This window comes from Pseudopodoces humilis, chromosome 7, assembly GCF_049639895.1.
Source record: "Pseudopodoces humilis isolate 2021_Gansu_Grassland_sample_001 chromosome 7, ASM4963989v1, whole genome shotgun sequence".
NCBI classification, from domain to species: Eukaryota; Metazoa; Chordata; class Aves; order Passeriformes; family Paridae; genus Pseudopodoces; species Pseudopodoces humilis.
In genome coordinates, this window is record NC_142206.1 from 44,173,600 (window position 1) to 44,198,741 (window position 25,142).

The following is a 25,142-nucleotide window of genomic DNA, read 5'->3' on the forward strand; positions in this document are numbered from 1 at the left end:
CATGTGTTTTCCTAGTATATTCTTCTTGAATTGCATTACTGAAATAACAAAGCTTTTTCCTAATGATGTTTGGTATTGTAAACTTTTAACTACTTTTCTATCTCACCAGGACTCTCTCAAATTTACACCCTTCTGGACTTTACATTAAAACATTTTAAATTGTCTCTGCTTAGTTAGTTTGCACCTTATGTCTTTGATGGAACTCCAGTCTGTTTGTGTGTGCATGGGGTGTGCACACGAGCGTGTTTCTGTATGTGCATAGTGTTATTTTTCCCTTTTGAATGTTTTCTAGGCTGAAGTACATAATAAATAAAAATAAATAATTGTTGGGGCCAAAAAGGGTCTGTGACATGTTTCCAAATTAATAATTTTCTCTCAGCACTGTCAAATTGGGCCTTACTAGCAAACTGTGCCTTTCTTGTTGGGAATAAATACCACAGCAGCCTGGACTTTATTATTAATGCATTCTATTCATTACCATTATAAGAAAATCTAAGTCAGAAAACTTGCATAAAATATTTGGTGTGGGAATCAGGTGTACTGGCAGAAAAAAAGGGGTATAGCAATGAGGTTTCACCCCAAGATGAGCTCCTGTTGCAGTTTTGGTGAGCATCCACATAATCCCATTTAGGTGTGGCTATCTGGCAACACGTGCCAGAGTTTTTTCTAGACGTCTAAATTTCCCTGCCTCAGGGTGCTTGACACGGTAATGTCCAAGTTGTGACTTAAATGCTTGGACCAACTTTCAAAGGTAATAGACTATTGAGCTCAATGAAACATGATTTCAGGGGTGTGTGTGTAGGATAATAATATTAGAGAATGCTTTCTAATGTAAGGTTTTTCGGCTACTTGATTTGTGATTGTGATACGTGATCTCCCCATTTGGTCATGTAGATACTCAGATACAGACGAAAACTGAGCAAAGTTTAAAGATATTTTCTTTCTGAACATAGATTAAAAAAAATATGTAGAACATATGAATTCTGATTTTCAGAATGGTTTTTCAAATTAACTTCTGGAGAGGAAATATGACTGTTGAAGGTGATTTGTGCCTTAGCTTCAGATTCCCAATGTAACATCCTGGCAAAACAGCTAAAAGAGGATTTGGGCATTTAGGAAGGTCAGCTGTAGCTGTGGAATGCTAACTCCTTTCTTTTTAAACAGAAACAGAGAGGCTATTTCACAAGATGTTTTACAATATGAACTCAGATATTTTGACTATTCTTCCAAGCACAGGACATTTTTCCCTACAGTAACTGTAGCAGACATCTAGTAAGACCAGGTTTTTCAGGCTAAAGTGGCTTTCTTGATATCCACTTTATTTCCTCTTTCTAGCCCAATTTGTAAAATTAATTTTCCCAAATTCCAAGAATATTTATAAAGACAAAAAAATATATTATTGAATATGTCACTACATAAGAAATTTAATATAAGGCTCCTCCAAACTTACAAGTACAAAGTGAGAAAGTGTTGAAGGTCTATAACATGTTTAAGTGTCTAATTTAAGGAATTTACTGGAAAGTTCATGGGCACTCATGACTGTTTGGATGGAATCTCCCAGCATGAGTAAATCATGTGCCTGTGTCCCATATGTAGTGTTAAGCAGGTTGAAAATTCAGCCACATGTAGCATAAATTTTGACTATGCATAGCAGTAGCAGAAAAACAACTTTCCCTGTGTTTAATTTATTCAGCTATAGAGACAAACAGTAATATTGCAGTTGTACTGCTATAAATATATCCTTAGCAAGTCAACATAATTAAACCTGGACAGAGTATTTTCAGCAATGATAAAACAGAGGCAGATTGATCAAAGTCTGTTGTTTTATCCAAATCAACAGAAGTCATTAAAACCCACAGTTATCACTTAAATTTCCAACTGGAAAATATATTAAATTTTTATTGTCACACTGAATGTAATAATTTCTAAATGATTGCAATTTTAGAAAGAAAAAATAGCAGAAATTTAAAGTGCAAAGCAGTTGGTGCTTTACATTATAAAATATTAACTTCCTAACAGTAGTAATTTTGATAATAAGTCTAAAGGTATTAAATTAGAAAAAGAGTAGTGCTTAAAACATGCCATGAAATAGAATAGGTAGATGCAAATGCATCAAAATTTACATAAATTTATGTTTATTTGTGTAAATATAAGAGTTTTAATTTTTTTATTGAATATACTGAATTTACTGTACTAAGTTTAACAATATTTTAGACCTCAAATAGTTTGCCACTGAAGTATGTGGTAATCTTTCTCTTGGCCACAGTGGATTTCAGATCAGGAACTATGTTTGTGACAGGGAAATCTTTGAGTACCTCTTTTTCATGTCAGTGAATGATCTGATAATACCCCTAATGCATTTCACTGCAAAGAACCAAGGAAAGAAAATTACAGCCTTTGGCAGTCTCCATTTCATTCTTGCTTGACTTGCAGGTGCTCCCTTGCTTTCAAATACTTGTGGTCTGGCCATATTTTCAGTGTAGATGAAATTAGGGCTTTCCTGCTATTGAAAGGAAAAAAAAAATTAACATTCCTTCTTTACAGTGTGATTGTTAGCAAAGAGAGTATGTTATTGCTAGGATTTCCCCCCTTTTTTTAAAGATGTTCATTTTTATGTCTGTTTTAAAACTACATGCAGAATCATTTTGCTCTTTCTTGGCCGTGTTAAATGGTACTCTTTTTATTTTCTTCACATCTTTGAATATTTCAAACAAACAATGTTTGTCTCCCTTTGATGAAGATTTTCTCACATTCTTGTCTTTTAAGATCTTAGCATCATTCATTTTCAAAAGCAAAAGCCAGACTGCTGTGTTCCTTTAAGATAAATAGAAAAATCTCCTTTTTTTTTCTATACATTCCTCACATGTTTGTGCATGGTACTGGAAAGCACGTACATGCAATGTTGCCTCTGGAGTGTTGGCATCTTTTCTTCACTATGCTGTCAAGAATTTATGCCAGTACCTCTGACTTTAACTTGAAGAGTTCAGGCTGTTAAATATATAGAAATAATATAGCTCTTCTTTAGGTCTATCTGAGAGCAGGTAGTAAATCATCCTTAGAAAGAGAAAGAATTTTGGTTTTTTTTGGAGAGGCATTCCTAAAAGTTTCTTCAAGGCTGATTGGAAGGAAGTGAAACATAAAGTGGTATTCACAGGCCATAGGAAGGTACTCCCTGTCCTGTTAAATGCCATTAGAGTGGTTACAATTATCTAAGACTAGGCTGAGGAAAAAAAAATGTAAATAATCTATTAATCAATTTCCCATCTTCTTTTCTGCATGCATATTGTCTCAGAACATGTTGCTCTCCAAAAGCTGATTGTAAATCATTCCATAAATGTTTTGTTCAAAACTGACATTCAAAATAAGAAGTCTATAAATGCATATACATGTCACAAAACATATTTTTGCAGTCTGTTGGCATAGGTTGCAAATGAATATTTGAAATTAATTTTCCATAAATATAGTAATCCATAATACTTTAAATTTACTGTTTATGCATGTGTATGCATTTTCTTATATTTTTAATATTCTTTAACCTAGGACCTGCATTTTTAGTCCATCTGTCTTTTTAAGATTTGATCAAAATTTGATGTCCAGTTTGAGATACCAAAGGAGGATGATTTGTGATTTATATATTTCAATCTTATGGAAATTTCTGTTCACTTAACATCATTAATACATCACAAGTATCAGAACTATAGGAGTGATACAAAGTGAATTTAAAAACTGTTTAGTCTTTGTAATGAACTGTTTTTCTTTCACTTACCCTGTATGCCTACAGAAAGTTCTGATGTGTGCTCTTGAACTTTGGGGTCCTTGAAGTGGTACTTGGTAGAAAGCCACTACAACTCTATACATATGTAGCAATTTTTAACTCAAGGGATGTAAATTCTTTGGACACATGTCTTGTCCCAGTATCACAGATAATAAATAATGCTACTTTTCACTTATGTAGCAATTTTTCACCCATTAGATTAGCAAATTAAGGTAAAGAAAACAAATGGCAATTCCATGCTCAAGTTCTGCTGAGGTGGCAGAGCCATTTTTGAACTCCAGTCTGCTGACATACAATGTGCACCAGCTTTGACCCCCATGCACAGCATTACATTTAATAGTAAGGGTGAGTGAACACAGTTACTGAATATCAGACAAATAAAAAATGGGTAGTGGCAAGCTGGCTTAAAACTGTACTCATTTGTGAGGGGTGTGAAAGACATTATCTATTGTTTGATAAGCAAATGACACGGATGCGCTGCAAAGACAGGGAAGGCATCACTGTCTTATTACAACCTTTGCACTGAAGCTGATTTTATTGTTTTTCTGTGACTCTGCTCATTGTCCATATTCTCTGTCTCTTTATCTTCCAGAAATGATAAGGAGGATTGATTGTATTGTTTAGTGCAGTTAGGATCGGTCTAAAGCACAAAACCTAAACTGTCAAGATTCAGCACAAGGATAAAAAAGGCAGTAAGCAGGAAAGAGGAAGAACTGTTTATAAAGCAACATATGTTGTAAAATCTTTGCAACAAACTGGGTTGTAATGAATTTTATTCTTTAGTATTTAACATGTATTTTTTCTCCCTTTTCCTTACCATGTAAAGAAAGAATGGTTCTGTAGGTTAGATTGTTGGGAACTGGCTATAGAAGAGCACTGATACATCACACCTTGAGTACCTAAATCCTTTGTACATACTGCCCCTTGGCCTCTTGCTTTTAAAATGTGTACAATAGCACTTTCTTACCTAGTTAGGGCAATGCAAGGAAGAAAACACCAAATACAAGGGATACAGCTAAATATTTGTAAAAAAAACTGCTTTCCAGTATCCAACTCAGACATTGTAAACATTTCACCAGACTTCAGGCTGCTAAAGACCATCTTTTTCTGTGGTCCTCCATAACTTTAAATGTTTTGCCAAAGAAAAATGATGATACAAAATGAAAGCACATTTTGATTCTTTAGAATCACTAGCATGAACATAGTATTTCTTCTGTGTGTTTCATCTCCCTTTTCCTGCCAGATGACAATATCAATATTGCAGAGTGTTGGTGAGAAAATTAGAATGCTAGAATAGTGTGATATTTTGGAAAAGGCTCAGATATTTCCTTGTAAATGCAGATGTAATATTCAAACAGAATGACCAAATTGGTGATGCTACATGGTTGAGCTCTCGTTTAGACAGTAACATTAAATATCCCTCTTAGATGTGTTCAGCATTTAAAATTGGAGAATTTCAGGATTCCTGTGCAAATTACTGTAAAATACTTTGGTTTTTAGAATGATTAAAAAAATATTAAAACTGATAAGTAGTGGTATTAAATAAATATTGCAATTGACATGGTAGCACTGCAGTAATACCAAAGATGGTGAACAAAATCAGCCAAAAAACAGCTGCATATCATGGTATGACAATGTGTGGGAAGCTGGCATAAAGAATTGAGACCTTTTGAACTGGCATATCCTGTCTAAATATACATTAATTATCTTCAGTGCTCTGCTTTCTGTTTTACATGATGAACAATGACCCAGTCCCTAAGGTTATATACATATATAAAAAAAAACTGAGTAGAACAGTGATAAACACTCAAAACCTTATTCTTGGAATGTGTTGAAAATGTTTAAAACGTTACTAACCACCACACCACCCCACTCCCTGCAAAAAAACCCCACCTCATCACCCCGCCCCTGCAATTCTCCTACTATGGATTTTGATAGTTTAGAGTATTTAAGAATATAATGAGCAGATATGGATTGGAGAATATTTCAGATCCAGATGCTGAATGACTTTGAATCAAAAGAAACATCTTGATCTGAAAGAAATTACAGTAATGTAGCTTGGAAACTAGTGAGAACACAGTAAAGTGATTGTATGTCAGATACCCAGTAGAAAAGAGTGGGAAAAAAGAAATTGCATGAAGGATGTATCCAAAGAGGAAAGTCTTCCTAGTCTATGCAGTGAAGGAATCTGAGCCAAAGTATTTCTCTGATAATGAAGGGGTTACATTATATATATATGTATGTGTGTGTGTACTTGCACTTTTAAATTTATTTTAAAAATAAACAGATCAATTTTTTTTCTGATGTACAACCTCTTTACCATACTCCCATTAGGTTATGAATATAATAATGTGATATGTTTTCCTTTCATGCTAGTCATCACAGTTTTATTGCCACCTTTCCTCTGAGTTATCACTCATATTTCTCTCAGTAAGTGCAACATGTGTCTGAATAGGTAGATTTCAAGAGGCGGTGTGTCTTTTAACAATGTTTTCAGGACTGCACTTTCAAAGCAAATCTCACAGTTCTCTTCACATGCCTTTGGTTCACACAGTGGAATGGTCCAGACTCAAAGAACTACATTCCAAAAATATGTGACCTAGGGGTACAAGTATTTCATTCCTAGTACAAATGGGCATTAAGATTTTGGTAACAAACAAGAACAAATCTCAAGGAGTTTAAATTATAGATGTTCTTTTGCTATTGCAGTTACTACTTCTTCCAAATAAATGACCTCTTGAGCCTTCAGGTTCTTCAAGGAACAGCATGAAGAATAAAAATGACTAAGAAACCCATTTCACTTCTACTCACAGGATGTGCACATTTTACAAGTGCACGGCAAAGATTTCTCGAAATAAGATACTTTAGCGATGAAAGTTTCTGCTTTTTTTCTGTCCATAGCTTATAAATCTGTGAACACCAAGAAGTCTTAGCTGCAGAACAGTTCATGGACAGTTTTGAGAACCCAGTTTTGCTAATCATCATTATTCCATAAAAATGTCAACCTCTCTTCCAAATCCAAACCCATATGCTCTTGATCACAATCTTCTGCCTTTCATCAAATGTGGCCCTAAATGAACTCCACTCAGTCCTTTCACCCCAAAACAGTTCACCCGAGTTCAGTGATAAATTGTCATAGGCAAAAGAAGGAAATCTGAACCGTATCTGTATCTTTCCTAAACGTAAAAATTCTTCCTGCCTAATGGATTAAAAATTGTTCACAAATTTATAATCTCTTTGTGTTAGACACAGAGAAGAAATGTATGCCCTTGATGTTGTGCTTAAGTTTCCTTCTAACTACTCACTTTCAAGAAAGCAACAGTTTGATTTTCATTTTACTTTGTTTTTTTTTTCAATTATTATTCCTAGAATAATAGTAGGGTAATCTAAATTTGATTGAATCAAGACCTCAAAATATCAGAGATCTGGTTATTAAAAGCAGCTCACACAGGTGTGAGTAAGAAACTAAATTAAATACTATGTTTAGTGAGAATAGAAATTATATTTGTACAACTACATCTATTCTGAAACTCAGGTATGGGTCTTACCATCCTCAATCTTCTCAACCTGTAGATTCATAGAGTTTGTTCTGAAAGGAACCCTTAAAGATCATTTATCTCAACTCCACAGTTGCTTCATTAGCTCAGGTAATGTTAATGGCTACACATGAATTGAGGAAATGTGCTCCTATCTCTACCTCCTTAAAAATCTTTCTTACTGCATTAGTTTTGTTTACAGCCCTCATTGCCTTTGGCATGCTGTATTTAAGTTTTATGAAATTCTAAACAAGAAGGTGAATTTTTGAGTTGTATTTATATTTTGGTGTTCCTTATGAAACATAAAAGTAATATTGGTCCATCTCCTCTGATGGCATAAATCATCACAGCAACAGTGATTTATACCAGCTTAGACTCATAGTAATTCCATTCTCTCTGTTATATACTGTCTGCATGTCTTCTGCACTGGTGAGTTAGTTTAACCAACATCTATGGGGACTTTCAATTTTTTCAATTAAGAGAGAGGTCATTAAGGGTAGAGTTTTGAGAAAATACAGAAAGCAGTGTAGGAAAAGGTCTTAAGCTCATAAATGCTCTTAATTATATATTGTGTCCTTAGTGTAAAGAATTACCTTCAGGTCATTCTGTCTCTTTTATCAGAATAAATCACCATCATCATCTATTCACTTGTGCATTCAATTCATGACATAATAGTGTCAGAGGTGGCACAGAATATACACATATGCACTCAAATTCCAACACGGTGACCCAAATTGTGTCTACAGCTGCCAAGCAGACTGCCATAGACATTTAACAGAAAGGGCTTGTTTTAAAGAAATATTTTTTCTTATGAAGGAGGTAAATAGAACCTCTTAGTGAAGCAGCCCAAGAAACTAGATTCAAAACACATTTATCTCTTAACTGAAAGTGTTTGAATACCTCATGTTAATGTTCATACTAGAAAAATGCCAGAGTATATGTCCTAAATGGCAATCCTTACTTCAAATAGAAGGGACACTGGAAAAGAAGTGTACTAAATTTCAGAACTGAAGTCCACTAGCAGTGTTGCATCAGTATATTCTCATAGAAGACAACAAGTACAAAAATTAAAAGGTTAAGTTTATCCTGTATTTTAGAAAGTTGGAAGAAAAAATATTATTCTCCATACAGAAACATTTAATCTCAAATTTTAAGTGTACACACACCATTCCTCAGGAAACTCATATCCTTGGCAGTCCAATGATTATAGACAGTAAAACTAGTCAAAACTTCAATGACTGGATTTTCTGAAGAATTTTCTGAAGAATTCTTATGAACCACATATGTGTGTCATATTTGCAAAACAGGAGAATTCTACATTTGCACAGTGCAGCTTTACAAGCCTACTGGGGACTGCAAAGGTTTGGGCAGAACAGCTCTGGTATATCTGATTTCACAGTGCATGTAGCATAAAGTCACTCTACAAGAGCAGAATAACTTTCAGGTGTTGGACTTGTTGTGTATCTGCAAATCAGCTGCAGAATATATGTACATCCAGCACATGATGCTGAGCTCACCAGTCACTGCCAGACATAGCCTGAAAAAAATGCAGTGTTCTTGAGAAAATTTGTCTACTACCTTTATGGATGGCAATCTGACATTGACCTTTGATCTCCATATTAGGGGTATGTAATGATAGAATGCCTCCAGTCAAAGAACTTAGGAAACACAGATCATGAGACACATAAGGATAAAAAAACACCCTTCAGCAAAAGGTCTTAATACAGCAGGTATTTTTACTCCATTGATATTTTTTTTAAAAAAAATATCTATTTATTTGCTTCTTTTTTTTCCAAATCTATCCCTTAACTGCAACTTGGGGACCAACCACATATAAAAAAGGAGTCCAACATCACCAATTATTATAACTGTATTTGACTTTTATACAGCTAGGTCTGTCTTTTGTTTTGCTCCTCAAAAGTCATGAGGGAAGTAGTTCTCTCTTATCCTGTCACAAGCTGCAAAGCAGTGGGTATTTCGCAATCAAGCCACTTTCCAGAAATTTAGTTGGATGAAAATATAAACAAGCATTCATCATTTAAGTTGGGAATGTAGTCTTAGATTTTTCAATTTTGTCCCATTCCTTACTAAATTACAAGGAAAGAAAACGTAATAAGCAATTTGAGATGACACCTGACCTCTTTTTCTGAATAAGTACCCAGGTTGATAATTAATTGTGTTTAAGTTCATAGACATGTAAACAAAAAGCTATTAATTTAAGAAAGACTAATTCCTCTTAATTGGATATGACACATAAATGCCTAATAAAACCTTTTTTTTTTTTTCCCACTTCATGTTAAATAAGGCTTATTTCAAGACAGAAACTTAGGTTGGGCTCTTCTGTCCTTAGTAAATTATCAAACCTTAACAATGTCAGCGGGTGTTTTTGCATTTGCTTCATTGCATCAGGCCATTGTCTCCCCAGAAGCAATGAGCCATGGTAACACTTGATTCCAACACTTTAAAGTTACTTTTTGAAGTGGCACTGTAGATAAATTTAAACTGTTCTATCAACATCTTGAATATGAACTGTAACCTCATTTCAGCTGAGTGAGCTTATAAAAGATATTTTTGTGATAGATGATTTTTATTTCTTACAATGACTGCTTGATAATAGAAAGGTAAAGAATTGTAAGGTTTTCTAGCTCTTTTCTGACATTCTATTGTTTGTTTTGCAGGACTTGTTCTTTGATAAATGGGGAGTTAGTTTTGGGCACTGGAGAAAGGAAAGCTTCTTTTATTTTATGTTATATGTAGAGAAAGCACATCAGGACATATTGTCCCTTGCTTCTCAAAACATCTTACTGATACATGTTGGCACATGCAGAAGGTTATGATGTTTATGTACTTTGAGTTCCCAAAGTAGTAATTTACAATGGATTGTTATACTTTTGCTAATACAGCTGAATCTGAATCAAAACCACCCTTCAGAGCCTACCTCAACCAAAACTCTTGTTTGTGTCAGTAGTAGGGTGTTCTGTGATGCACTGTTCTAAAATCAGGACATGACCCTTCCAATGCCTCTGTTCCCTAAATATTGACAACATTCCTGTGTTTAGAAAACTATCAGCAGACCCATGCATGCCAGATATTATTTGTAGTCTGATAAGGAACATGGTCTGGGTGAATAAAATAATCATTCTCCTAAAGAAAAGATGTAACCAGAGCTGAGCTGGGTAAAATGTGTTAATTACTGTAAAATATTCTTTGTGAAAAGAAGAAAAATCACATATAGGCTGTTAACCAGGCTGCCAACTTACAATTTAACAAGATACGAACTAACAAGGACATAAACTGATGTCCCATCAAATGATGTTTTTAATAGCCAGAAATGTGAGTAGGGTAAGACCATGTAGGATGGATTAGTCATACAGCAGAGCTATTTAAATCCTTTGGTACTTCTAGGAAACCTACATCTATTTAACTCCTAGAAACATTATATGATATTATTTCCATTTTTGACAGTGGTCTTTAGAGCTAGTACATTAGAAAGTAACAGATAAAAGTGTTATTACAGAGGTTAGCTATGCTTTGGGGAGTTCATGTTGTCCCAGAGCTCTTGTGAGTGACAATGTCATGTATCAATTTTGTGTTGATGTCAAATATTTGGTGGACTCAACAACTCACCTCAAGAGGTCTGATTGACAAGCAGAAAAGGGAACCAAACTTCATCTCTGAGGTTTTCTGATTCATGTACTCTCCTTGTAGTAAACTCACTAATTCAAGTACAATACTCAAAAGTTGTTCAGACTTTTCAGAGTCCAATCCATTGCAATAGCCAAGCCCTTTTCCACTAATCACACCAGCCATGCACTGAGAATCCCTGCAGTGATGCAAGAGATTCCCAACTGTGCAACAGGACTCTAAATCAAAACAAAACATCCATCTTTTTCTGAAGAAGAGTAAACTACAAGACAATTTCTAACAATTAAGGGATGACTAAGTAAATGTAAATCATAAGCCAGTGCTGATCTTAGTTTGCCCATCTTTGTTGCCAGCGTACAGGAAGGAAGGACTCTTTTGTTTCTCTTTTACTTAAGAATATTTTTTATTACCTCATTTCCTTCACTGGGAATAATTCTTATGGTCATCTATCTTTCCCTTGCACTGGAAATGTACTAATCAGTCACAGAGAGAGACAGGTGACCTATCTTTAGGCAAAAAGCAGAAATTCAGGCCATCTTTCTGTCCATCCAAATGACCCCAGTGGAAGGCGTTGGTGTCTCACCCCCAGGACAGTGTTTCAAGAGTGTGAATTGTACCTGACCGCAAGCAGCAGCAAAACTTTTCTCTCTGAGGAGGCTCTCAGAGTCACAATAATGTTCCATTGCTTTCAAGAGACACTGAATAGGAGCCATCTTTTAGTCTAGAGGTTTGCTTAATTTTTGAAAAGACAGCTACTTAGATATTCCACCATGTTGTGACTACTACATTTGTCTGATAGTTTGAAAGAGAGGGGGACAAGTAAGTCCTAAATTCTGAAGTGAAATACTAATCCCTTTAAAATTAACAAGATTTTTCTTGTTCTGTTTTGTTTTTCAAGAATGACAATGGAACAAAGAATATATCCTCGACTATGCTACTGATGGACTGTGAAGACTTGGGAGAGTAACAGTTCTGTTGTGCTGTTTTTCCATTATCAAGGTAGTTTGTCCATTATCAAGTAAACTAATAAAAAGGAGAATATTTTCTTGGCTCAACAAAACTAGTGGTGGTATTTCTGGAGCAAATACTTTTGAAGTTTTTTGCCTGCACTCTCACTCTAACACCCTATGTCTGTTCCATTCAGCAGTTCAAGTTCTGTAATATTTATTTTTCAAACAATCCACATGTAACATAATGGCAGACACTGTCAGAGAAATCTTAGGTAGATAAATGGACACCAGGTAGAGCTTAAAAAGCAGAGTCACAGCAGTGCAGTATGATGCTACTGCTGAGAATGGTTCCAAATCTGAGTGTTACAACATAAACAGGGTAGGGATGGAGAGAGGGTTTAAAAGTGTCTCATTGATTCACACAGCCTTTGTCATTGCATTTTTAAGTACAGAAAAGTTTCCAAAACGAAGACAAAACACAACGTAACTTTATGTTAAAGCAGATAGTGACAAAATCTGCCTTCATGTTACAAATCAGAATCATTCCTTGTATAAAAACTACTGTCATCCACAGAGTTTATGCTGGGGAAATTATATGAGATTGGTCATGGATGTTAAAAGCCAAATTCATTTAACAAGATGAAAAAGTCTTTCTAAGAGATAACAATTTTATTTGCATGCAGAAGGATGGGTAACAAACATCTGTACTAGCAGAGTGAGCAACAGCAGTGGCAGCATGAGCAGCAAATTTTGTTATTATTATTAGCAATTCAAATGCAGGTATCAGATAGGATTTGTGTTTGAATCATTCATCAGGGTTTGCTCCAAGGCTGAAACTTGCTTTCTGGAAGTTCCATAAAATTTCATTCAAAACACTTATTTTCTTCATAGAATGAAATAGAAGAGAAAAGAACAGAGAAGAACACATCAAAAGAGATATTCCAAGAGTATCAGGATTTTTTTGATTTTTGAAGCATAATTGAAGTATTATTTTCAATTTAAAAATTCAGTGCAGTCCCAATTCTACAGAAAAATCTGGAATAGGTTTCTTTTGGATGATTCTCTGACTTCTATACATATGTGAAACTTTCAGTGATTTGCATGCTTGAAAGAATCACCAGCTTTTCATCTTTGTTATTAACACTCCAGCAACTGTCTTGTTAAAAACCCTTATTCTGTTATTACAATGTGTAGACTTCCTGCAAATGGCTCTTTCTGCTTATGTAATCATCTTTCAATACTGCATCCTACTGAGGCAGTCAATTGCTAGCCATTCTGCCCTGTCAGAGCAATGAAGCATTTATGTACTTGAGATATTCATGGCTGGAGCTTTAGTTTTAAATCTAAGAGCTCCCATCACCTTCTGAAATTCTTTGCTTTATCAAGTGATTTTGTTATATAAAGCCATTACTGAAGGAAAGACTGTTTCATTATTCATCACTTGCTATCACCAGAAGTCTTGAAAGTATAATAGAAAACAGTCTCTGTTCCAGCATTCATCAAGGTAGATAAACCATTATCTCACTACATTAGGAGAGACACAGACAGAGTACATTACATTTTTAGCATCCCTGAATGCTTGAATAATGTCATGAAAATCTAGGGCCAGATATGGATAGGTAACCAGATAAATTTTATCTCTGAAAACATGGTATGGTGCATAGTCAAAATAACTAGGGACATGGAAAATTTTGGTACCACACTTCAAAAACATCAACCTAGCACAAAAAAAAAAAATTAGTCATATGACAGTCTGAATCAGTTTGGTGGCTTGACCTGGTTGATTACACACCAAAATTGCTCCATCACTCAACTGGAAGGGGAGAGAAAATTTTATGAAAGGCTCGTGGGTTGAGACAGGGACAACCTATCTCACCAATAGAAAGAAAACTCACCAATTACCATCAGGGGCAAAAAAACACCTGACTTGGGGAAATTAATTTAATTTATTACCAAGAAAATCAGTTTAGGGTAGTGAGAAATAAAAGTACTTCTTGAAATGCTTTCTCTTCTGCCCAACCTTTCTTCCCAAGCTCAATTTCATACCAGATTTTCTTTACCTTCTCCTCCCAGTTAGTTCAGGGGGATGAGGAACGGAGATTTAAGTTCATCACACATGGTCTCTGCCTTTCCTTCCTCTTCAAGCAGTAGTATGACATCTCTGGGAAACCAGAGTTTATTACCAGAAATTGAATAAATATGAAAGAAAAAAGTGCCTCATGTTAAGCTTCAGAACTCTTTTGATTTATTTTTTTGAATGTTAAAAATTAATGCCATGATGTTATTAAATCAGCTTATATTTTGATTCACATTCATGGTTTTAAGATTTTCACTGTACTGAAGAATGAACTCAATGTGAAGAAGAAGGAAAATGGAAGAAGGACTGATTCTGGGGAAAAAAACCCAAAAAACAAGAAAACAAAAAGCTGAAATTTTAAAATAATCTACCATTTTTTTTAAATTTTCAGGCAATTTTAAACATATTTTATGTAGGCTTTGACCTTAACACAAAAAAGAAAGAATATCTGAGTTATTTACACATTGACAGTTATATCTGTTCCCCATCTAAGCAAAAATATTCTTGAATTAATTCAGCTTCCGGTATCTCAAATAGTTTTGTTTTCTACTCCACCTCCAGATACCAATACTTATTACAAGTCTTTTCACAAGTCAACTCCTTCATGCATAACATAGTATTACAACAAAAAAGAAATATTTGCCTTCTAGTCACTGTATATTTACCTTGTGTGGGCTTTGCAATACACTTCCACTGTGACATGCTTTACCAAATTGCTGAATCTCATTCGCCTTCAGAAAATGCTTGAATAACTCACACAGCGTGATCCTCTTGCTGCTGTAATGGATTAATACTTGGTATCCTTGGGAAAACATCCAGGCATATTTTACACAGCTGTGTTTTGGTGGAGATTTGACAAAAAAAAAAGTTTCAAATAATTATTTATAGCAATCTTGTCTTTGGAGTTATGTTTTTGGTCAAGAAACAAATTAACATGGGTTTAGTATCTTGACCACACTTTTCCTACCTCTAATCTACCTTAAGAGATAGCTGCATAAATGTGAGTAAAAGTGTCTTTCCAAAGAGGGTAGGAAAACTGAAATAATACTGAGGTATTGCAGCTCAGGAATGAGGTAAATTGGCAGCTGGTAAATGGATTTGTATTGCTACATAGCTTGGCATGTAGTCAAAAAATGAATTTGGTCACTTTTTTCTGTAGTGCATCATGTAGTGCAATAAATTGAGGATGGAGATAAGCAGAAAATCTACCTGGTATTTGTAGCTGTTCACTTGCTTATTCAGCATATCAACTGCTATTGCCATTTGTTTATTGATTTTTGCTTTTATTTTATTTTTAAATTGAAGAAATCAAAGTGCTCTTTTGATTTATCTTCCTTCCAACAGCAGCCTTAGCTTCATTTCTAAGCTTCTGACGCTCATTTTTCTTAAGCTGCAGTTTTCTATTTGTACTCTATATGCTGTGTACAATAAATACCTGTATGGAATGGACTCTGGGAATTTTGCCATAACCAAGTAAGTGAGGACAGAACTGCTATCTCATCCTTCCAGTCACCATACTCAATTTCTTCTTTAAAATGTGTTACAAATGCCTCATACTGCATTAGAAAAAATCAATTCTAGCAAGTGGAGTAGTTTGATTTAAAATGTCCAAACAGAAAAGTAAAAAATAAGGGAATAAAACTATTGTATTTTCTCTAGGCATGAGCTTCTAAACAGCTTCTCTTATGGCATTCCACAATACTGCTGTTGGACATTTACCAATTAAATTAATCACCATTTCATTTTCCCATCTCCTTTCAGATCTAGGAAACTCGCCTCCCAAACCAAATTTTTACAAAAAAGCTCAAGTTAAAAACAGAAGGATCAAAATTATTGATTAACTAAACCAGTGACTGAGGAATTGTCATCCTAGGATTCAGTATGATGGGGAAAAATTGATGACAATAAGGACTTTAGCAAGAACAAAGATACGTCAGGGTCATACACTGCAATTGGGAAAACCACGAGTTAAAAACGCCAGAATCCACAGAGCTTTTGTGGCAGGGAGTTCAGTCCGGTCTGAAACATTTGTGTTTGTTAAACCTTTTGCTTCAACAGCTTTCCACTCCGTGTTTGATACCAGACAGTGTCAGGTTAAAGCTCACTCTGCTGCTCTGACAGGGCTGCAGCTGTGACTTTGCAGCTCCGGGATGCCCCGTGAGACACAAAATCCCAGAGCACACAGTTATGAGGCAGCAAATCACCCAGGGGACCTCCCTGGTGGACTTGTGCTTGCATTGCCAGTCCCATGCCAGGAAAGGAACACTAGCACAAATGTGTTGTCAGAATGAAATTATATTTGCCATGTGGCTTTTATTTCAGAGAGAGTGACAGTGGAATTCTGAATTCACTATACACACATTTTGCCTTTGCAATAGCGCATCCTATATTAAAAAAAGAAAAACAAGACAAAACAAAAAAACCCCCCACCCTTTCCAGTTTAACTGACAAGAACTGCACCAGTCTTCTTTTTGGTCACAATAATGAAGTTTTGCCACTCTTTCCAAAAAAAGGTCCCAATTTTTTCTTTTGATAACTCTCAAAAAATAAAATAATTTCAGAATAAAACATGTCTCTTTTGAAGATGTCTTCTCAGTGTAGCTCTGCAAAGTTATCCCTAGTTACAACACAATTTTGACAGTACCATCTCTAAGTTATCAGTGGAAGACAGGAAACACAACATGAAAATTAATTTTTTCAACTCCTTTAAAATTCAGAAGCAGTAAGAACTATGATCTTCTGCACTGAAAGAATTTGTTTGTATGCTAACTAGGTACAACAATCATGGTTATAGTTCAAGACCCTTCATGAAGGAGATCTGTATTTAAAAAGAAAAAAAAGAAAAAAAGAGGGAGATAAAAAAAAGAGAAATATGACTCAGTTGGAATCTGCTAAGATTTTAACAGTTGGGTGAATTCTCCACCCCTTTCAATATCATCCATGGGATCAGAAAATTGCACATTTTCTGTGTCCTTCAGTCTGACAAGCACAAAAAGTTTTGCTTTCAAATGACTGCTTGGACAATTTGCATGATGGAGATTGTGACTCTCTCTCTGCAGTACAGTGAAGTACTTGGAAAATTGCTTTAGGAGTAGGCACAAGAGAAAACGGAAGGTTAAAAAAAGAAAGAGCATAATGTGCTTCAAGCTCTTTTTACATTTTTTCACTGCTCAAAAATTTGTTCTTTCCGTGTCAAAGACATAACATTTCTGACTCACAACATTTCACAAATATAGGCAAACAAATAAGTATTTTACACAGTCTTGCAAAAGCTGCCTTCAACAAACAATAGTAATCTAAAGGGCAGGAGGAAATCTGTGACATTTTCCTAATGTAAATATTACTTACTTGAAGACGTTTTCACCTTAAAAGCTATAAAGACAGTCACTCACATCTCCTGCTATGCTTTTTTGATTACACTAAGAGGTTTAGGTCAGATTCAGCTAACATGAATTAACCAGCTGGAATGAAGCCAAATTTTACTAAATGAATAGGCAATAATAGCTTTTGCAGGACATACTTTCTAGGTAGAAAAGACTCAGCCACTATAGTGTTTACTGCTAGTAATTTCTGAACAATTTCAAAGTGATGCTGATGCTGGGATGCAGCAGAGGTGTCAGAAATGGGAACAGCGCCAGTTTGAAATCTGGCTTGTGTGCTGTAAGGCACTAGGGATGTCCTGAGGCAAAGCAAGAAGTTTCCTGGGGCAACAGCATGATGAGATTTTGATGGTAAAATTTGCAGAAGTGGCAGAGCAGCTTCTGCAGACAGCAACCTCCCAAGAATTGCAATGTTCTGCCTCAGCAGCCCTTGGCTACGGCCCCTGGTTTTGCACATCCAGCCTTATCCTTTTATCACCCTTAAAGCACTCTTGTTGGGGATAAAATCTATTTAAATATAAATTTATCCCAGCAGAGGGATTACAGTAGGGCCCTGTACCCCAATATCTACCTCCCTAAAACAAGAGATGCTGTTATTTCTCGGCAAAACAGAAAAGCTGGGACACAAGCATGTGTTCATTTCAGGGGCTGTTGTGCTTCATCTGTCTCAGAACACTGATATTTTTCAGGGGGAAAATTCTCACTAAAGCACCTTTTGAGATTTGGAAAAGAAAACCAGTGAGAAGAGAAAAAATGGGTTGAGCACAGAGTAAGAACCTTGATTTTGAGAAGCTGGGAACATGAGGAAGTGGTATATGTAAGTAAAGACAATGCCCAGTGTTATTACTATGTCAGCAAATTGTTATTGTAATCTCTCTTCACAAGCTAAAAACCAGGCACAACATTTTTCTGTATCTGTTAAAAAGGGGAAAAAGTCTTCTCTATATTAAGGAAGAAGATACATACAAATTCTGGATAATTTCTACCTAAATTGATCTGTTTCAGTAATATGATGCATTTCTCAGTGTTTATTTTATTTTTACTTTAGATTTATTTTGAAGCAGAACAATAATCCATTGTTTTAATTGACCAACCATTACTTAAGGTGGCTGGTTTCAAAGCTGACATTTCTGCTATAAAAAATATTTGTATTGTATAAAGGGGTTATCTCTCAGAAAATCAGGCATAAAAGTGAAAATAGAATAACCAAAAGGCAGTGTTGGTGGTTATTCAAACAATTTTTTTTGCCATTCATTTGCTGTGAATTCTGTATTATTTCCTGATGAGAAGAACTAATAACCCTGGACTGGATATTGACACTGTTGAAAATGTAAACTTAGGGAACATCTTCAGAATGTTCATTAGGTTCATTAGGGGTGAAGGCCTGTTACCAAGGAAGCACTTAGGAGTGTGAGAATTAGGTCTCTAATTCTAGAGAGTCCTGAGCTGAGATATTTGGTCACCATACACCTCACAGGCATCGGCTTCTGCACTTCCAGCCTATGCCAGTGCTCAGTATTGCTACTGGCTTTGGCACTGAATACACTCTTGGCCAAAGCACTTGCCCAGGGCAGGAAAGACCTGTGCATCCATTGGGAAGTAAACCATCTTGACAGATTCCTTAAAAAGAAGAAAGACTCCTGAAAACAAAGCTGCAAACAAGGGATCTCGTCTTGTAGCCAGTTGCCCAACAGTACTAGTCATGGCCTCTCTTGAATTCCCCAGTGTTGATTTATTGCCTTTCAACTTCAGTGAGAGCAATAGATGCCCTCTTGCTCTCAGAACAAAACATATTGAGTGGGAAAAATATTCTCCTGGGAGGACATCTGGGAGTGCAAGCCCAGCCAAGATAATCAGGAGCTTCCTGCTTTCTCTACAAGTAAGTTATTCTTATAATATAAGTGACCTTATTCACACTGGTGACAGAGTTTGGACACTGAAGGACACTTCAAGCTGTAGGTCCAGGTTCAGATAGAGTCTTCTTCTGTAACCCTAACTTGAATGCATCAGGACCAGACAGATTTCAAACACAGCCCAGCCCTTGCCTAAACAGCTGGCTGTAAAATTTAAGCAGTTTCATTCTCAGAGGTGCTCCTCATTTGAGTTCCAGCCAGAAGTCATTCACCTCTGCCAATGAGCTCACAACAGCTTACTCAGATACAGGGCTGGGCTGTGTTCAAAGGGAAGAAAAGCTTGTGTTCCTGTGAAGAGCTTTTGGGTACTTGTGCCCATAACTGGATAGTGCAAAAAGTACTATTTGGCATGGTTGGGGATTATTAGGTCCAGGCTCTTTCTTAATGTCTTTTGTTGAAAAAAGAGAATATACTCTCAATTTAGAAAAATAGAGAAGAACAATTCCAAACATAAACACATCTCCCACTGAAGATATTCTTCCACAAGTAGACTCTTGCAAGTGATTCCAGTAATACTCTATTTCCTTTTTAAGTCTCTCTGCTGGTACGTTGCCATAACTCAAGCATTGAATTATTTAATGTTATGCAAATGATAATGACTTGTAGTTCCAAGCTACTACAAATAGATGGCAGTAGGAATTTGTGGATGCTCCATTTTTAACACCTAGACTTATCTATTTTTTCATTAATTTTCATGTTTTGTCAAAATTTTTCTAATAGATGTACCAATATATGCATTTCCAAGTAAATGAAAGGCTAGTTAAATTTTTCTGACTTTAACAACAAAATGGGGATGAATGCAAATCCTACCAAAATGTTAAAAGTTTTTTATGAAAGAGTAACTAGTTTCTTGTCAGCAAAGAATGCAGGAGCATTCAATCTGAGCTTCATCTGGTCTCACATTTTAGACATTTTATTTCTTGTGCAGGAGCTGCAGGTGTCTGCAGGAGCTGTATAGTGCGCTGAGTTTTACATAGGTCAATATCAAAGAATATTTTTTGTTAGTAACTACTGATCTAGAATATGAAAATTCATGTTGGCATAGAGTTCATATTCCATTTTGCAATGGAAAAATGTACACAAGACTAAATCTATAAAATATATTGAGCTTTTTTTTAAAATTATTTTTAAAAAGAGTTTGTGAATCTAGATGTGAGCCTTTAAAGAACTGAACCATTTCCTGCCCAATGTTACTTAAACAGAATGAGTTGTGGGCCTCTGTGTTGTCCAGATTTGGTTTTATCTGACAATTGTCTTTCTGTTTACAAAGGAACAAGCAATCTTTTCCCATGAGGAGGAGTGTATCTGGTAACTAGAGGACACATTTGCCATCTGATTAGGTGCAGATTTGTCTTTGTGTTCTCTCTTTTCACAACCGTGATTATTTTGACTAGTAATTGTTCCTGTCTAAACCATCAGGATCTATAAAATCAGCACCTTGTGAGACCTTTGTGAATCTGTGAGTTATACTTCTATTAGACAATTACTATTTGCAGTAAATCTTAATATTTCCTCTGTAAAAAAAATAAATAAATAAAAAAGCCCCACATGGTCTACAACAATCTTTGCAATTCAATATTTTCCAAGGCTGATTTTTACATAGCATGTAAATCTGAAAAAGAATATGTGGATAGGTGTACTTTAAATTAATTTTATAGTAGTTTTTATCTGCATATGTGTGCAGCAATTGGGGTCTTAGGTTAGCTCTTTGGAGTACAACAGGAAGTTTAGATGGAGCTACTTTCTAATATTAACAGTGTCAAAAATTAACTTGTGTTCATAAATCTTTCATTTCAGTATTTGTTTTCTGCTAAGTTCCAGGCATTTTCATTTCCATCAATACTTTTATGTGTGACAGCTGGTATTTGAGTATACAATTAGGAAGTGCTGTGCTGGAAAGCTGGCAAATTGTGGACAAGTGGAGAGAAATGGAGTTTTAAGATTTTGTTGCCAGTTTTTTTGTATTGATTGCAGATTTCTTATATAGAATATGGAAGCAGACAATACAATCCAAGCCATTTAAAGATATGGAAAACTAAACAACTTGCTTGAAGCAAGTTTTTCAGCATTTTTTGAGTTTGAAATTAACAAGCCCATTATCTGTTAAAATATAAGTACAAATTTGAGTTACTAATGAGGCTCAGGGTGTAATACTGTGAGATTGAATCCTCTCTGTAATGACAAGTTTTCTATATCCAAACCAGAGAAAGTAGCTCACTATTGTCCTATTAAGTGTGTTCTCCTGTGCCAGCATGAATATCCTAAAACATTTCAATGTAAAAAAATTTATCGTTGATGTTTACTTGTGATTTTTATTTTTGTTTGAGTAACCATAACGTGATTTTCGTATTATTAGTATAATTTTAATCATAAACTTTATAATTGTGACTTTTATAACATTTACTGTTCTTTGCTTTCTGAAACAATGAAAGATAGGAAATTATTTTATAATTAAGGTGCATCCTATTGGATATAAATCTAACCACTTGGTAGTCAACAGAATCTTTACACTGATGATTCTCCAGGAGACAAACACATCTCCTTGTAGGCACAGAGATTGTATTTTCTGTTTTCAATTCAATTAAGCAGGCATAGTTTTTGATTCTTATCATACAAAAGGAATAATTCCAGTATTTTCACAAAGTTTGATCTTGGTAGAAGGAAGGGAAACTTGTTCAACCACCTTCCTGCCACATTTGCATTGCTCTGGAAGACAAGAACTGTCAGTCTGCTTCAGGAAAACTCTGCTGTATTTCATTCTCTTCCCTCCATTACTTATTCCTCCTCAGCGCAGTTCCTCCTCCTGAAAAGGTGGGAGGACCTTGCAGCTTCACTCCCCAGGCATCAAGAAAATGCTGAAGCATGCCAGAGGAATCAGCAGGGGAGAATATAAAGGTAAAATTAAATGAGGGGGAGGATCTACTTTGGCACTTTCATGTGAAAGAAGAGAGTTGGGACAGAAGTGATGCACCATCTGACAGTACATGATTTATTTGAAATTTGGGTGGGTAGAAGTACTCTCTGAACTAGAAATGAGTATTTGCATGAGTAAGGCCTATGAAAGAGACAGGATTATCTTAATTTAAAAATCTGGGGAAAACAACAACATCAGTTTTCAGAGCAGCACACTGCATATAACTTAGGCACACACAGAAAACCTAAAATATAATCCCTGCAGGGAAAAAAAAAGTCCAAACAAAAAATACAGCAACCAAATAGGTTTTTATTACTGAGCAGTCTTTACTTTGGGAGTAAAATAATAGAATATTTATATGCATTTTCATTGACCTCAGAATTTCTGGAAACAGTTGTTTTAAAAAAAGAACAGTTTGATTCTACATATGAGAGCACTTTAACATGATAATCTGGCATGTAGTCCTGGAATCAGTGATTACATAATGAAGTGTATAAAACCTCTATAAAATACATGGTGGGAAAACTGGTTATTTTCATGTATATATTTAGTGGTTGTGTTTGAAAATATGAACTAAAGTTTAGGAAAGAGATTAAATTAATGTAAAACTATAGTACCAATCTCTCTCTAATCCATTCAGATGCCTGGCTGGTTTCCTCAGACACAAATTCTGGTTGTGCAGTGCATTGCTCCACAGAAGTGAAGAAGAGACTGATGGCCTGTAAGATATGCTGACCATTTTATATAAAGGCGGTGATAACAAAAGGATATGGCAGAAACAATATAAAAGAAACAGCAGTCTTTAAAACTTTATTAACCTAAAGTCTTTCATCAGTCAGTAATTCCTGTAAAAAATTTTAAGAAAAGTGTTCAAATAATGTTTCTGATGTAAGGAAATGAGTTTTCTATAGAGCAAATGATCTTTTTTTTAAAGATTTAAATCTGAATTTTTTTATCTGTTCTTTTAATAAAAAGAAAGAGATATTCTTACACATAATATAATTTCTCTCCTAAATAAACCAGTCTATTTACCCAAACAGGTTCATAAGATCTCACACTGCCAGTAACTGATCATAAAAATAAAGAAATTATATTTATATTTTATATTTTTAGTCAGCAATGAAATGAAAAATGAATGATTCTATGGCATGTATAAAGGATGAGTCACAGGATGAGTTGCATAGAGGAATTAGATCTATGGGGAGAATAACATATATATCCCAATATCATATTATTTCATTACCTTATATGTTTACAGTTGTGTCCATCTTGATTTTTCCATATACACCCATGCATTTTCCCCAATTTATCTTGCAAAAATAGGAGTAAGGGAATGAACCATAAAATTATTAAAGCAAAGAGCTTCTCTTATGCTTAATTCTGTTATTTTTGTGTCTGTATCTTGAGCTTGTGATCTTACCAGAGGACAGCAATCTTGAATACCTTGTTGGCCTTCTCGTGGTGCAGTCAGCAAAAACTTTAAGCCTCTGTAGAATATGTCAATGAATGAGACATATTTATGCAACCAGAAGATAAATGATCCACTGATATCCTGTTTTCTATAGACTGATAAAGTACATGGGCCACCTGAAGGGTCAGGGAGGAATGGTTCTATAATGTATGCTGTGAATGTGTCATTATCCAGAAAAACATTAAAAGAGCATTACAGCTGTTTCAGGAAATTCACAGTTCAGGGTGAAATGTACCATATGTCCATCAATACCTAGGCACGACAGGGTGCATTAAGAAAACTATTCAGGTGGTTCCCCATTGTGCCAAGACTATTGAAGACATATGGTGCTTTTCACCCTTGACTAACATTTCCTTTCATTCATTGTATTCTGTAGCCACCATAAATATTATCTGAATGTAATTTTAATTTCCAGCTATATGTGCATGTATGAATGAACATGTGCATGAAGAAGAGAGGGAGAGGCATTTACTTAAAAGACTTCCTAGAAGTCTTCCTTCTCTGCTCTTGGAAATTGAAAGATTGAGTGCCAAATTTGGCAATTTTCATTGCATCATAAACTGGGAACGAGTGAATTTCTGACACTGTGCACAAGATACAAACAAAAACCAGAAAAAGAAAATAGAACAATAAAATCCATGTTCATGACTGGAAGGAGAGGTAATTGAAATCCCAATAGTGGTAGCAGTAATAGTACCAGAACCAATACCAGCACTAGTACTAGTAGTACTGGAGCAGTGATAGGAGCATAAGTAGCTCCTATTGCTCTTATTGCTCCATTAGCAATATGAGAAACCCTGTATAAAACATGGAATTTTTTTATTAATTTTCTGTAATTAAATACCTAAACACATTTATAAAGAAACATAATTCTCTCTTTAGAAAGTGCATGCCAGTTGGATTCTTTATCACCTTATTTGAAGAATTGCTGATGTCTCATGTCTCATGTTGGGGAACCCACCTCTCTATTTTGTGTCCCTTGTTAGTTTTCCAAAAACTGATAAACTGAATGTGCACTAGATCTTTCAATGTATAAACAAGAAAGTTCCCTGTTCAAGCTTCCGAAGTTCTCTTCTATCCTAATGTTGTCCTTCTAAGTAGATGTGATATAAGATGTTTATATACACTCTAGCAGGGTCAAGGAGGATTTCTTGTAGACATTTTTTCTGAAAAGTAGGGAAAAATTATTTTGTCCAAATGAAGTCACAGAGAACTTGAGAAGTACATTCTGAAAAGAACAAAGTGTTTCAAGTCATTATTGCAGCACCTGGTTTCTTAAATTCCCATCAACTGCGTTCATGACTGAGATGCTTCCTCCTTTGCTTCTGTCTAGAATGAATGAAGCATATGGGAGACAGAGATAGGAAAGATAGGATAATAATTCAGTAGGATTCCAACAAAAGCGAAAGGATGCATTAAACTCAACTGCTTTGAAGACTATGGTAGCTTGTTCATCTCTATAAGAACATTCTTATTCCTCA